Consider the following 14,992-nt stretch of genomic DNA (forward strand, 5'->3'; position numbering starts at 1 on the left):
CTGGCGCTTCAAGTAGGAGGCCCTGCCCTGCCCTGCCCTACCTTTGGCATAGTTTCAGTGCCCACCTTCCCTGCATGTGAGAAATGGCACAATGCACAATGCCTTCACCCTGCCTCAGAGCCGATCGTGCTGTTGATTCTAATATCATTGCTGCAAACTAGTTCTCCAGCTCCAGGCATTGCCAACAGAATCCTCCTTCCCATCACACTGGGAATGCTTCCCACAAAGTGGAAATCGTTCTGCAACATTTTGCTGTTATTTCAGACTCCAACTGTTGCCTGTCTTCTTCACCAGTGAGCCCCCTCCTCCATTTTTGCCTTCCCCTCACCTCCAAGCAACAAACCACAAACAGTGCACAACTGAGTTTGGCCTTGTTTACAAAAAGAACAATCTTCACATTCTGAAATGCACCATATATTTTTTTTGAGGTTCCCTTACTCTCTATGTTCATGTTTAGTTCATTAATATGCAAGGCAGAACTAGATAGTGAGGAAGGAAATGGAAAATAACCCTTGTTTGACGTAACAAATTTCAAAACTTTCATTGAGACTACGGTACTATATTAAAAAATGTGATTTCTTTAAAGAGAGGAGGGATATCAAGCTGATAAAACCATTCAGAAATTATTTTTTCTAATTTAATTCAAACACGTTTCAACCATACACTTCTAAGGAAAGAATGAGGAAATCCAAGATGTTACCATTATGAACTTTTTCCTCATGTTCATCTCATTGGAAGACAAACCTGCCCTAGCAAAATTCTTTTTTCTGCCATCTCTTCAAGATGTGTCCTTTATCTGATCCCTAGCCCATACCATCCTCTAGGCCAGACATGTCAAACTCGTGACGTCATGTGACATCGCACAACATATCAGGACGGTTTTGCCATTGCTGGCAATGGGGTGGGCACAGCTTCTGCGTGATGCGTCTGGCCTACAGGCCGGCAGTTTGACACCCCTGCTCTAGGCGGTCTTAAATTGTCCTTTCCTTTATTGATACTGTAGTAGCAATTCCCCTTATTTGGGTACTTTTTTCCCCATGGATACTATCCAACACATTTATTTCAGTGACCGTTTTGTTGTTTGTGGGATTCAGAAACCAGTCATCCCAGAGTGTCTAAAATGTCTGTCTGCCTACGTAGAGTTTATTACTTTTATACAGTTTTAACAAGCAGCAAAGAGCACACAGCAATAGCATTGTTATTGGTGTATTCCCTTGTCAATCTTTAAGAACATCCCAGCCAGGGTAGAGTCTCACATATCTTGATGGTTCCTGGCAGTCCTTGGTAGTGCTAATTGGAGTGAGCTCATAGACATGAGGTAAACAAGATATTGAGGCATGGCAGTTTGCTGCACACGGCCCCTTAAACTTGACCCCCATCTCTACAGTTGTTGACATTGTCCTAGGAGTTTGAGCATGTGTTCCTATCTCCTTCCAGCCTTGATCACTATCCTCCAGCATGTATTGTTTTGGGTTAACTGGAGAGCCCAGATCTATCACAGTTACTTCTTCCCTTCTACCTACTACTTCTGCAAACTGGAGATCCAGTTTTGAAATGCTGACTGTGGAATTCTGCTAGTTGAAGTCCACTAATCTTAAAGTTGCCAAGTTTGGAGACCCCTGCCATTGACTATGAAGGACATTGCCAGTACCTTCCTACAATATAAAAAACAAGTTGCAACCCAGATGGGTCAGGGAACTCAGATGAGTAGTCAGTCAATGGAGAAGAATATGCCAGAATTAGCAACTCTCATACCTCCAGCAAACTTGCAACACAGAGCATTTTCTTCCCTGCCTGACAAATATGATCAGAATCCTGGTAATTAAATAATTCCTCACTCAGTGTGAATTACAAATCTTAAGAGCTGAGGATTTTCCTACAAACTAATTTCATTTATAACTGGCCTAATGATAGAGGGAGCTGTAGAGTAGGCATTCCCCTTCTGTTACAGAGCAGACTAGACATTGACATTGATAACAATTTTGTTACATTTCTGAAAGCTAACTGCAGTGAATCAATCAAGTGACCACCAGCCATGAAATCTATCACTGTTGACAGGGAAAGTGCTCAGCACAGGACTTTACAGCTAACTTTCAGTTGTTAGCCCAGGATGTCGGCTGGAATAAAATAGGCTTAATTGACTAAGTTAAAGAGACACTGTCTGGTAGAACACAGGACAGGTTCATTTGCCAGAATCTTAATGTCTATAACAATTCAAGTTTGTTTGCATAGCAAAGGAGACTTGAGAAACACTGGTGTATTTCAGTTCAGAGAATAAGACATGATTGTTCACATTCATTCCCTCCTTTTTTTCTGCTTACCCATCAAAGCTAGGTAAACAGACTTCTATTACTTACCTAACTAAGCTGAAGTAACGCACATAAGATCTATCTTTATATTCTGGAGAAGCTGAACACTTCAAAATCAGCTCCTTTCGAAGACCTTCCAATTTCTGAAGCATCAACTAGATGTTATACTGGTGGGGAAACAGGGCATTTTGCAAATAGATGCCCTTAATGTTCCAGATCTGATCTCTCAGGAAATGGACTTGGAAATACAGTTGCAAGCCTTCGTAGATTCTAGCTCCATGGACAACTTCACTGAATCCCTTCTGCACAAAAATGTGCTTCACATCAAACCTCTTCAATCTTTATGGTTGGACTGAGATGACCGATGGCCAATTGTTACCCATCACAGAGCACCTTCCTCTATTCATTGTCAGCAGTTATCAAGAGTCCCTGCAACTTTATTTAGTCTTCATATTACATGTTCCAGTGCCTTTGGAATGGAGTAACTTCAGACTTACAACTGATATATTAACTGGGATCAGGATGTAGGAGATTTTGGTGAAGCCAGGTTAAAGCCCCTAACCCAAATACATCTTTCCAGAGAAAACAAAGCACAGCCTCAGCTGCAGAGTGTCAAATTGGGTAACTATTCCATTACAAAAACACTTTCTCAGAAAAACTACATTATCAGCTTAGCCATAGAATCTTCAGAAGGCCAAAGAATACTGATAAGGTAAGCAGAGCACTAGGGAAGCAAAAGAAAGTAACTCTAACAGCCTGCCAATAAACAGTTTGTGCTTCAGTGTAATGTGTCCTAATCTCCTGCTCAAATGTACCCCTAAATTATTCTACAAACATAAACATAACATAAAACATGATTCTCCAGTATGCAAAACTAATAGCTTGCAGAACTTCAAGTCTTCACAATCCCACAGCAGTTATTGTGACCTGTTTAGCTTGGCAAATACTTGGGCTTGGCTTGATGCGTTTGGAAAGGGAGAGGCATGCTGATTCTGTGACTGTCAGGCAGATATTTACAACAAACAAACAAATTCTAATTCTTGGACCTCAGGTTCCTATAAAACATCAATATCCAAGTCAAATCCAGAACTGGAATATATATATATATTCAGACTGCTTCCTTTCCCTCAGGCCTTAGAATATTTATGAATTATATTTTCCATGAATTTGTATTTGTTTACTTGGACAATCTGCTTGTTTGTCCCAGCCCTAGGGAAAAGCCACAGTGTTTGGTGAAAATCTTTAAGCTGTTTTCCTACTTCTGGCACTTACATGTGCTGGCTGTAGAGTGAGTAAAGCACTTATTATCCTGGCTGTAGATAAAAGCAGTGCCTTTTTTAGTTTCTGCCTGTCTGGTGTGTTCTCACCTAATAGTAATGATGTTCCAAGTGAGCAGAGGGAATGGCCCTGGTGGACAGGAGATCAGCTGTTCCAAGACAATGATCAGCAGGGGAAAAAACTTATGTCTAGAACAGAATCCAACCTGCGAAAACATCTCAGACAATGGCCTCCTTAGTTCTAATGAAGATAAAGGGAGGGAGGGAGGGACCCATTTAGGTTCTTCTGCCTGGAATTTCTATGCTTTCGTATTGCAAGTGGGTTGCTGGGGTCTCTTCCACGTTACAAAGGTTTCCTTGTATCTGACTTCTCTCTGTGCAAGAGTCATCTACCAGATGTTCACTCTCCATACCAACATGGAGTTGCTTTTTCAATATGAGATAGGTGGCCAATAAATTTAATAAATAAAATAAAATAGGAACCTCAGATGTGATTGTGCAGCCATCACCGCACAATGACCAAAATGGTGAAAGGTAACTGCATTTTTAATATTTAAACATTTGTTCCTATACTGGAAAGTCTTCAGTATTGCAACCTTAAGGTTACTGAACTCATGAGGCACCGATGACAATTTGATAACCTTCCTCTGCTCTAAACTTGAGAAATGTACATTTGATTTGCCTGTGTTGGACTAGCCAGGTTATCCTATTTCCTCAGAAGAATTCACAGGACTACTGCTAAAGAACAATCTAGTGACTGTCTTGGAGACACTATCATTTTCTAAGCTTTGCCAGTTTTTATTATAAATTTATTTGCTGCATTAATCACACTGTGGATTTGTCTTACCTAGAAGGTGGCTTCCTATAAAAGGAATCTCACTTATAAAAAAGAGATTTTCTTCTCAAGTAGTCATGTCTCAACTCTTCTTATATAATCAAGGTTCCACATCTGTTATATAATCTGATGCTTCCAATTTCACATTTGGAATCACACTTTTGCCATTTTGCTCCAAGGGTTGAGGGCTGTCATTCCTGTTCTTTACCAGACCATTCCTTATAACCAAATAGAATGGCAGTGCCTTGCCAAGAAGCTTTCACCCATCAAAGAAGCTTTTTAATATTGGCACCATCTCCTCAAAAGAGTAGAACACTCTTCTGAATTCACCACAAGAATTTAGAGCATTTTCACAGAGAAGGATAATGCCACCTTAAAACAATACCTTCATTGATATACTAGTAAGACAAGCAGCCAGAACATTTATCTGTGGCTGATATCACTTTTAATAACCTATGTCACTTATAGTAACTATATCCATGATATTATAATGATATCATTCTTTCCAACCATCTACAGTTATGACAAACTATCTACAGTTAAATGACTCACCACCACCAAAATTTTCACCATCTCTCCACATTCCTGTCTTCTCCAGGTACTGCAAGCTGCTCAGTGCCTTCTAAAGTATCAACTGGATCGTGCTAAGTTCACATACAAACCATCAGAGACAGGCCCTCTTCGTTGTTGTTGAAGACCACATCCAACTTTCTACCAGATTTCTCCCCTCTACCTAACAGCCATTGCCCTAAAAAGGCAAGAAGAAAACCCTGGGTTTTGCATTAGGCAAATCATCTCTACCTATGTACTTTCTTTCTTCACTGCAGTAAGGCAACTTACCTATCTCAGTCAAGCCCTTGAGGTTTCACTGTCATAGCTGATTTATTCTCTTACTTTAGAGAAAGGTTTGACAGCAGCATGCTTCACAGCCTCTCCTGATAGTCTCTTTTCAGTCTGGCCTAGAATATGTTGTGGCAGCACACGGCTGGGTATCAGAGACCCCTGAAAGTGTTGCAATGCCCACTGGACTGACTCACTATCTTGCAAAAAGCCAGGACAACACACTTTGTTCATGTCACTTGGTGCCGGAACAAAGAGATTTCAGTTCAGTTCAGTCTCTGCAGCAACACTGTCATTATCTACAGTGCCCCATTCTGTTCCTTTTCTGATTCCTACCTATTCTTGGACATTTAGACATGTAGGAATGGAGAAAGAGACATAAGGAGGAACGGGACCACTGCGTTGGGCAGAGAAGAGGAAGATGCGTGAGAAGCAGGAATAGCTCAGCTTAGGGGACTCCATGTTTCTGGGTCCAACATAGTTGCATAGGCTTCAATCCCCATAAACTGATCCTGAGCTCAAGGCTATAATCAAGGATGAAGAAAATGCAAACAGTGCTGTTATCCCTGACTGCTTTTCCTTTTGTGAAGGTTAAAGTTCCCCATATCTTTTTTCTTCGTGGGAGAAAGACAATTGGGGAGAGAGAAAAACACACACACACAGCCTGGGGAGAGGGATAAACAGCTTATGTGACTGCTGGGCTTCTGGTTTCTGTAAAGTGCTACTATCCATACTTAGTTTTCATTTTAAAATATAAATATAACTAAGCATGTAATATGCATTTGGGCCTGCAAAAGGTACCATTCTCTTTTTAAACAATGAAAGAAAGCTAGTTCTGTAGCATTTGGGAATTTGCTTGCTTACCTTTGCTAGATAGGCACACTTGGGAACAGAATCTATCGAACTCTATTGAAATTATCCTTACATAGATATGCAAAATGCTGGATTCTGCTGCTGTATAACTAAGCTAACCTATTATAGACTAGTTGTATATACTTTAATAGCATTCATGTCTAAGATTTTGTGGCATAACATTTAATTTAGATCCATCCCGCTGCTCCAACCCATCTCCAACTCTCATTTCTGCCTCCTAATTCATCTTAAGGAAATAAAGTATACTCTGACTTCCTAATTTACCTTGCTATATGCTGCTTGGACACCTTCTGCACTACTCTTTATTTTCCAAATGAAACAGCAAAGAGGAGCTAGAGAGAGTTTTGACTCTTTAGATGCTCTGCCCGAAAATTAGCAGACCTAGGTATATGATAATTAATATCAGGAAATGATATTACGGAGAGTTTTTTCTGATGCTGATCAAAAGTTATTCAGCAACTGCTCCGTGTTTCCTTCCTAACTGCTTTTTTGTGGCAAGACTAAGATTAAATGTTAAGTACAGCCTGGAGGCTTATAAGGAGAAGTTTCCTCATAAAATTCCATGACTGAGGGAGTTAATGTCACACCAGGTCACTGAATTGAGACTATAGGACCACTGAATGGAGACTATAGGACTATAGCCTCATATTTTCAAAGTATTCTGCATTTTTCAGATTTTTAGAATATTTCACAGTTAACAAAATTAAAGTGCCCAGCATAGATTCTAAGAACAAATAGCCTCCTTATAAATTGTGCATAGGACATTTGGAGATGGAAAATGAAAATAATAGGTTTTGGCAGGCCTCGAGAAGAATGGCCATGGAGAAGGAAAGATGAGAAGGTCATCAGTCTTTTAATAGATAAGAACTGTGTGTGTATGCATTGTGTATGAAAATTATTTGCCCAGATTCATGATTAGAAAATGAAAACAACTGTGAAATTTGAGTATTAGAAGACCACATATGACCTATGAAGATATGAATTCTGGGTAATAACATAAAACGTCTACATGTTGCTGTACTATCTAAAGTAATACATATAACTCCTATGTACTGAATGCTAAATACTAAAAGAGAAAATGAGTATTGTGGGGTGAACATAATCTTGACATAATCTGTGATATTTCTGAAAAAAGCTGAAAATTGGTCACAGACTTATTCATCTTCCTTTAACCTCCCTACCTTGATTTAATAAATGTTTTGTTGCCCTTACTAATTCACTGTCTACTGTTTCAGTTTCTATTATGAAGAATCACCTTGGGAGTACGACTTCACAGGGACACTTCATAAACAAGGTAACCTAAAGCCAAACCTCTTTTGGAGACTAGCTTCCTGAGTTGCAAGGTCAGAGATAATGAAGAAGCAGACTGAGGAAGCAGTGGGCAAGTGATCAAAGCTAGAGGCATCAACTGATTGTTTGAACCAGGGAGCCACATCAGCTGATTATTTGGAGAAATGCTGTTGGAGCCACAAGTTTCCATATAAATCTGTTTCGCTGCCTTTTTTCTACTCTGTTGCTTCTTGAGCACTGCAGAGGAGGCTAAAGATTGTGTTATATTAAGAATGTGCGTAGGTGTCCTTGCTTGATGAAGCTATACAGAGTATCGCATCGAATGAAGGAGAATGTAGACCATAAAAGCTTAAAGTATGTTAAATTTATCATTCAAGTTTCCAAGGAATAATTTTCATTTTCCTGAAACAGGTAAATATACTCACCCCTCTAGGAAGTATTTCCCAAAGCGATAGTCAGCAATTCCATCAATGAGATTTCCATCAGTGGAAGCATTGCTTATGAAACGTTAACACTTCAGATCTCATCTAATTGATACAGCCATATTTATACTCATTGAGCTGAATTATTTTCCTGTTGATACTCTCAGATGAATTTCTCTTCTGTACATAGGGAATAGATGCCAAAGATACAACATTAATTTTATGTTTTGTTAGTACTCATACTTCCTAGCAAAAGAAAATACATAGTACAAAATATAGGTTCAGAATGAGATATGGAGAAATGAGCACTGCCCAGAGCCTCTCACTGAGAGACATGTGTGGTTTGAAATATCAAATATAAACAAACAGTTCTAAAAGTTGATGAGACTATTACGTATTCCTCCACTCCAACAGAAAAAGAAAACTAAAAAGGTCTGGAAGAAAGCAATTGGAAAAAGTACTCTTGTTTGGACATAGCCAGGGGGATTAAACCCATAGTCTTGAAGTTCCCCCATGAGTTACAACCGAAGTGGGTTACGTACGTCTTTGAGTACAAAATGAAGCCCAATCTTCCATTTCTACCATTCAATGTATTCATAGACTCAAAGATCATGAACAATCCTACTTTTGACCTCACTCCAGCATACACTGGACCTCCTAGCTCCAAATTAAATAAGTCTCCAGTGGCAGTACATAAAACTAGTATCTCCTCATTTGCTTTTTAAAAAATTAAGCTTTTTCTAAATTAAGTGGACACTTGATAACACTCCCATGCAAATTTTATATATATAAAAAAGTGGAGTTTGTCTGGTCATGCAAATACTATTACTTTGTATCTTTTTAAGGATAATCCTAGTATCACTCTTTGTGAGAAACCTGAACAGTGGTTTTAAATTTAAGATTTAGAAAGCAGATTAGAAATGCTGGAAGTGTCTGAGAGAATACCAGCAATAACAAAAATACTATTTAGTCTAGTTTCCTTTCCTACTGTTGGTGGTTAGGGATTTTTTTTTATTTCTACATCTCTATTTTGCTGTCTTTCATTTTCCTTTCTGCTATTTCATCAGCCTTACAAGTAAAAAAGTGGAAGCGTTAATAAAATTTAAATAGAAAAATAAAGGTCATTTTAAATTATATTGTAATAATAAAGGTTTCCAAAAGAAAATGTCTTTGAGATAAGTACAGTAATTAATTTCCAGAATGTTTCAACCTTCATATGCTATTTACATTTCAGTTTAAAAACCTATCAGTCAGAATAAACTAGATTATCTGTATGTGTATATATGTGGTGTGTTTGTATGTATCTGTACCCATATACATACATATACACACTTATGCATATACACACTATCTTATCTAAGTATTTTTAATTAAAATGTTAATTCAAACATTTCTGAAAATTGGTTTGCATTCGTACATAACCTAGATGCTTCTGACATTTAACAGTTCCAATGTTTTTTTGAAATAACTTTAAACTGCATACTGTTTACTCTCAGGTACATGGACACGAAGAAGATAATTTTGAAATGAAAGAATATATATATTCTAAGAATCAAATTACCATCAAGTACGTTCTTTAAAAATCTCAAAATATGCCAGAAAGTTTTCAACACTTTGAATTTCTTCAGTTTTATAATATTACCATGCATTATAATCTTTGAAATATCTGCAGAAATAGGAAACCATGGTTCTGTATCTTAAAATATGGCTTCCTGTATTTTAAGATACAGAACCAGAAAGCTCCATCTCTTGATGTCTGCCACCTATGACTGAAAGACAACTAAAGGGACTCTTAAATTATGTAGATCTGTATACAATACACGTGCAAATGCTTGCACAAATGTTAGAAATATATTTCCACCACTCATGTGACTCCATTTCTAAGAATGTCCCTGAGAGTTTGTTTCTGAATTGCAATTATGCACACACAAATCCCACATTAAGGTACGTTATCAGAATCTATATTCAGTCTTCCTAAAGATCTGAGTTTATTGATAGTTTTTCGCATGGAAATCTGTTCTGCAGTTTTGAATATATCCTGCATGATAAAATACAGCTTAGGTGACTTGTGTCACTTGAGCTCATTCCTGTTGACTCCATGCACACAATCATGCAGTCATCTGAACAACAATTTGGATGTGATTTGCCACAGTGCTGACTTTTGCCAGGCAATTTCTTGAGGTCTTAGGTTAAAATCCTGCTATGCCCTGGAAAATTGCTACTCCTTCCAACCCTAGTTAGCTCTGAGGTTAGACAAGGCCAGCCATGTGCTATCATCTACTGAGACAATATATTTTGAAAGATTTTCAACTAAATATGCCTAAGTACCAATAGCTATGAGGACATGCAAAATTTCTGGTTATGAGTATAGTGCATCACTAAAGAGTTAGTACATAGCTGACCCTCACTGCTCTAGTTAGTAGTTGGATGGGAGATATCAGAAAATGGCACACTATAAGCTGGATGGAAAACAAAAAAAAATCAGTTGTAAACAGGCAAAAGTGATAATTATTAATATATTAATCTTTTATAGTGCATTTTAATTAAATGTAAACTGCCTAGAATCACCTTTGTGAGATGGGCAGCATACAAGTATAATAAATATTATTCCAGTGTTCAAACTCCCAATAGCACCTGGTCCTATCAAAACTCTATCTGAAAATTGAAAGATTCTGGACAAAAAAAAAGGATTAATATGCTGTTACTGTAGAATGGCATAGCTAAAGAATGCACGTTCAACATTTTATCACTCTAGAGCATAAACCAACATATACAATCACTTTAATGTTTAATTGAATTTCACTTTAATTTCACCAGCAGCAAAACTGGATAGTTACTGAAGAAAGACAACTGCATGAGCTAATAATCCAGAAATATTATTTGTATTAAACGTTGGACTAGGAGCAGGGAAACCTGTATTCTAGTCCTGTCTTAGACTTGAAAGCCAGCTGGGTGATCTTGGATCAGTCAGCCCCTCTTAGGGGAATATTAAGATAGATTTGAAGAAGGAACGCAACAGCTGTTATGAAAACATCAGTTTAGCCTGGAAAGAAGAAGAAGCAGTGAGTAAGAAACTCATCATTACTCTGTTTTGACTCTGTTTTGTATAAGAGGAGGCAGAGGAAAACTGCTAAGCTTTTAGGATACTGTCATTATAACCTACAATCAAGCTAACAGTAAACAACCCAACCAAAGAATTTCCAGGACCATTCCCATCAACACTGAGAGGGCAAGCCCCTAGAACAGTGGTTCTCAAGGGACCTCTGAGGGACAGCAATGTTGCCACAGGGGGTCTGTGAAGGCTTGAAAAAACATTATGATTTAAATCTTGAGTTAAATCTTGGAGATCCATGGCCATGGTCTGTGGCCATGGTCCGTGGTGTAGAAAAGGTTGAAAGCCACTGCACTAGAATATAAATTGAGAGCAAACCCCATTCCTTACTAGCACTAACGATATTTAGTTGAGGTAATGAAACATCTGCAAGAAAACAACCTAGGTTAGCGACCACCAAGGATCCCTCAAGTTGTAAATGTTCCTCCCATACACATCTATATACTAGCAGATAATTTCATAAAATGATTAAAAACTCTTCTTATTTTCCAATGAACTGTACATCACATTTATTTGAAATTGCAAGGAAGGACAACATTTCCCAAGTGTTCTGCAATACCACATGTCATTTTAAGAATTCAAGTGGTCTTATTTTTAAAAGGGTTATAATAAATGTAGTAAAACTCCAGGCAGAAATTAAAGAAGGAAGTTGAGTAATATAGCAATTATACTGGCAAATACTCAGTTTCCTCATTCTATATTGGTTGAGAATAGAATAGAATAGAATAGAATAGAATAGAATAGAATAGAATAGAATAGAATAGAATAGAATAGAATAGAATAGAATAGAAGCTGGGAGGGACCTTGGAGGTCTTCTAGTCCAGCCCTCTGCTTAAGCAGGAGAACCTATACCATCTCAGACAGGTGATTGTATAGTCTCTTCTTAAAAATCTCCAGTGATGGAGCACCCACGATTTCTGGGGGCAAGCTGTTCCACTGGTTAATTGTCCTCACTGTCAGGAAGTTTCTCCTTAATTCCAGATTGCTTCTCTCTTTGATCAGTTTCCAACCATTGTTTCTCATCCTTCCCTCTGGTGCTTTGGTGAATAACATGACCCCCTCTTCTTTGTGGAAGCCCCTCAAATACTGGAGTACTGCTATCATGTCTCCCCCATTTCTTCTTTTCTTTAGACTAGCCAAAGCCAAGTCCTGCAGCCATTCTTTGTAAGTTTTAGTCTCCAGGCCTTTGATCATCTTAGTTGCTCTTCTCTGAATTTTTTCCAAACTCTCAATATCTTTTTTGTGATATGGTGACTAAAATTGGCTGCAATATTCCAGGTGTAGTCTTACTAGGGTTTTATAAAGAGGTACTAATACTTCGCATGATCTTGATTCTATGCCTCTGTTTATACAACCCAGGATTGTAATTAGCTTTTTTGGTTGCTGCTGCACACTGCTGGCTCATGGTTAAGTGATCATCCACTAGGACTCCAAAGTCCCTCTCACAGTTACTGTTTTTAAGCCAGGTCTTGCCCAATCTGTACTTGTACCTTTGATTTTTCCTGCCTAAATGTAAAACTTTGCTTTTCTCCACGTTGAAACTCATTTTGTTGGATAGGGCCCATTGTTCAAGTTTGTCTAGATCTTTTTGAATACTGAGTTTGTCTTCTGGAGTGTTGGCTACTCCTGTCAGTTTGGTGTCATTTGCAAATTTGATGAGTTCCCCTTCAATTCCCTCATCTAAGTCATTTATGAAGATATTGAAGAGTACTGGGCCTAAGACAGAACCTTGTGGTACCTCACTGCTTACTTCTCTCCATGTGGATGTAGTGCCATTGAGGACTTTAAAAGTCATATCTTTATTTGAGCACTGCAATAAGTATGACAACCATCCAGACAAAAATCCAACAGATGAAGTTTTTTCAAATTACTTCTTCTAGAACAGGAGTGTCAAACTGCCGGCCCACGGGCCGGAGCATCATGGAGAAACCGCACCCATCCCATTTTCGGCAATGGGAAAAAGTTCCGATACATCGCACGACGTCACATGACATCGTGAGTTTGACATGCCTGTTCTAGAAGCATGTTATTAATTTCATCTTGGCTATGATTTATATAAATTTAGAAACTATGTCTTTTCCAATGATCAAACTATGGAATAATAATATTGTTCAATGTGATAGTAGATGGCCAGCAGAAATTCAATAGTTCATTCTTAATGTTCTTTTTTTTATTATAGGGCTTAATTCATCTGCTGCAAAAAAAAAACTTTAAGCTCATCTTTCTCTCACTGTGTTTACTTCCATCTTGATCAATTTTATATGTCATGTATGAACAATAATATGCCATTTTCTCCCAAATGAAAGCAAAAATAGGGAAAGTTAGTCTCTTTAGATGTTTTCTGCTGCTACAATAATCAGCAATATGGGATTATGATTTTGTAGTACTAAGCTTTCTGATGGCATGGCTTGCGTGCCTCCCACACAGAACATGTAGTTGATTAATTTGCTTGGTCTGAGATAACATGTTAGCTTAATTTATATCCGAGACAAGCCATGCCCAGGGAGAAGAACACAAGCCTTGCATATAAAAGTTCCCAGCTCAATCTATGACATCTCCGAATAAGATTGGGAAATCCTTCTGCCTGAAACCCTGGTTAGTTACTATAATCAAGATAACAGATCACTGGTTTAACTCAATTCCCTTATTAGCCATTCTCCCTTGTAACAGGGTTACTGCCAACTTACAGAAGAAGTCAACGAAGATGAAAGAAGTGCAAGTGTAAACAGCTAAAGTAGAAAAGCTACGTCAATTTGGGGGTTCAACCTTGGTGAGGCCGAAACTGGTCCCTGGTCCCTTCTGAAATTTCTATGTGGGAAGCACATCTCACTCCCAGTCAGCCACTCACACCACGTTCATCCTGAGACATGTGGAAACCATCCCTGCCAGCGAGAGTGAACTTTGGATTACTTGGATGCAGGCAGAGTTGTACAGGAGAATGTTATCAGAGCAAGTATATGAACTTTAACTCAGTAGATTTTGTGGAGACCTTTAAAGTGAAAGTGTGCAACAGAATTAAGTGGGTGAAAATGGCTGCCAAATCATCTAAAGTTCCTAGAAGCGCGGGGGCTTCACCAGTTCAGCAATCTTCATTACAGGCTTTAATGCCCCCCCGGCACCTGCACCCGCACCAGCCTTGACAATAAAAGATCTGCAGGATGTTTTGCAAGAGGCTTTGAAAAAGCAATCTCAACAATTAGCTGAACTTATGGAGAAGAAGAACACAGAAATGAGGGCAGACATCTTACTTGCGCTTCAAGGCATGGCTGTTTGTATTGAACATTTGGATGAGAGAGTGGAAGAACTTAGCCAAAATAGTGTGAGATTAGATGCCAAAATGACGGATGCTGAAATGGTGATGGAAAAGATTGATGATGATTTATTATTGGTTCAGCTTAGAGAGATGGAATTTGCTGTGAGAATTAGAGGGATGAAGGAAGACCCTAATGAAAATTTGAAAAAAGTGGTTTCAGAAGCCCTTGAAGAGGTTTTGGGGTGCTCAGCAGAAGATATTATGGTGGATATAGATAAAATATTTCGTGTTAATTCCTGGATTGCAAGACAAAGGAAACTACCTAGAGATGTGGTGGTTAATTTCACAAAGAGAGCAATTAGAAATGAGGTTATTCAAGCCTTTTATAATAGCACATTTGCAGTTGCAGAGCAAGAAGTTTTAATTTTAAAAGAGATCCCTCCAAGAATTTTAAGGAGAAGGAAAAAGTTTGCTTTTTTGGCAGAAGAATTAAGAAGACGGGATATCCAGTTCAGATGGGAGATCCCAGTAGGTATGGTGGTGATGCATGCAGGCACGATATATCGTCTTCTCACAGTGTTACAGGCACGTGATTTTTATTTTGAAGTTGGCATAAAAAAAGTCCAGTATGGTTGGAGATAGAAAAAGATAATGGAGATAGACAGTCTTGGCGTTTAAATGAAAATTTGTTTAGATATCAGGAAAATGTGGAAGAGTGTAAAAAACAGATGAAAGAATTTTTTAAAATTAATATGTATAAAGGTACTTCTATTGAGATGGT

Source organism: Vipera ursinii (assembly GCF_947247035.1).
Source record: "Vipera ursinii genome assembly, chromosome: 1".
NCBI classification, from domain to species: domain Eukaryota; kingdom Metazoa; phylum Chordata; class Lepidosauria; order Squamata; family Viperidae; genus Vipera; species Vipera ursinii.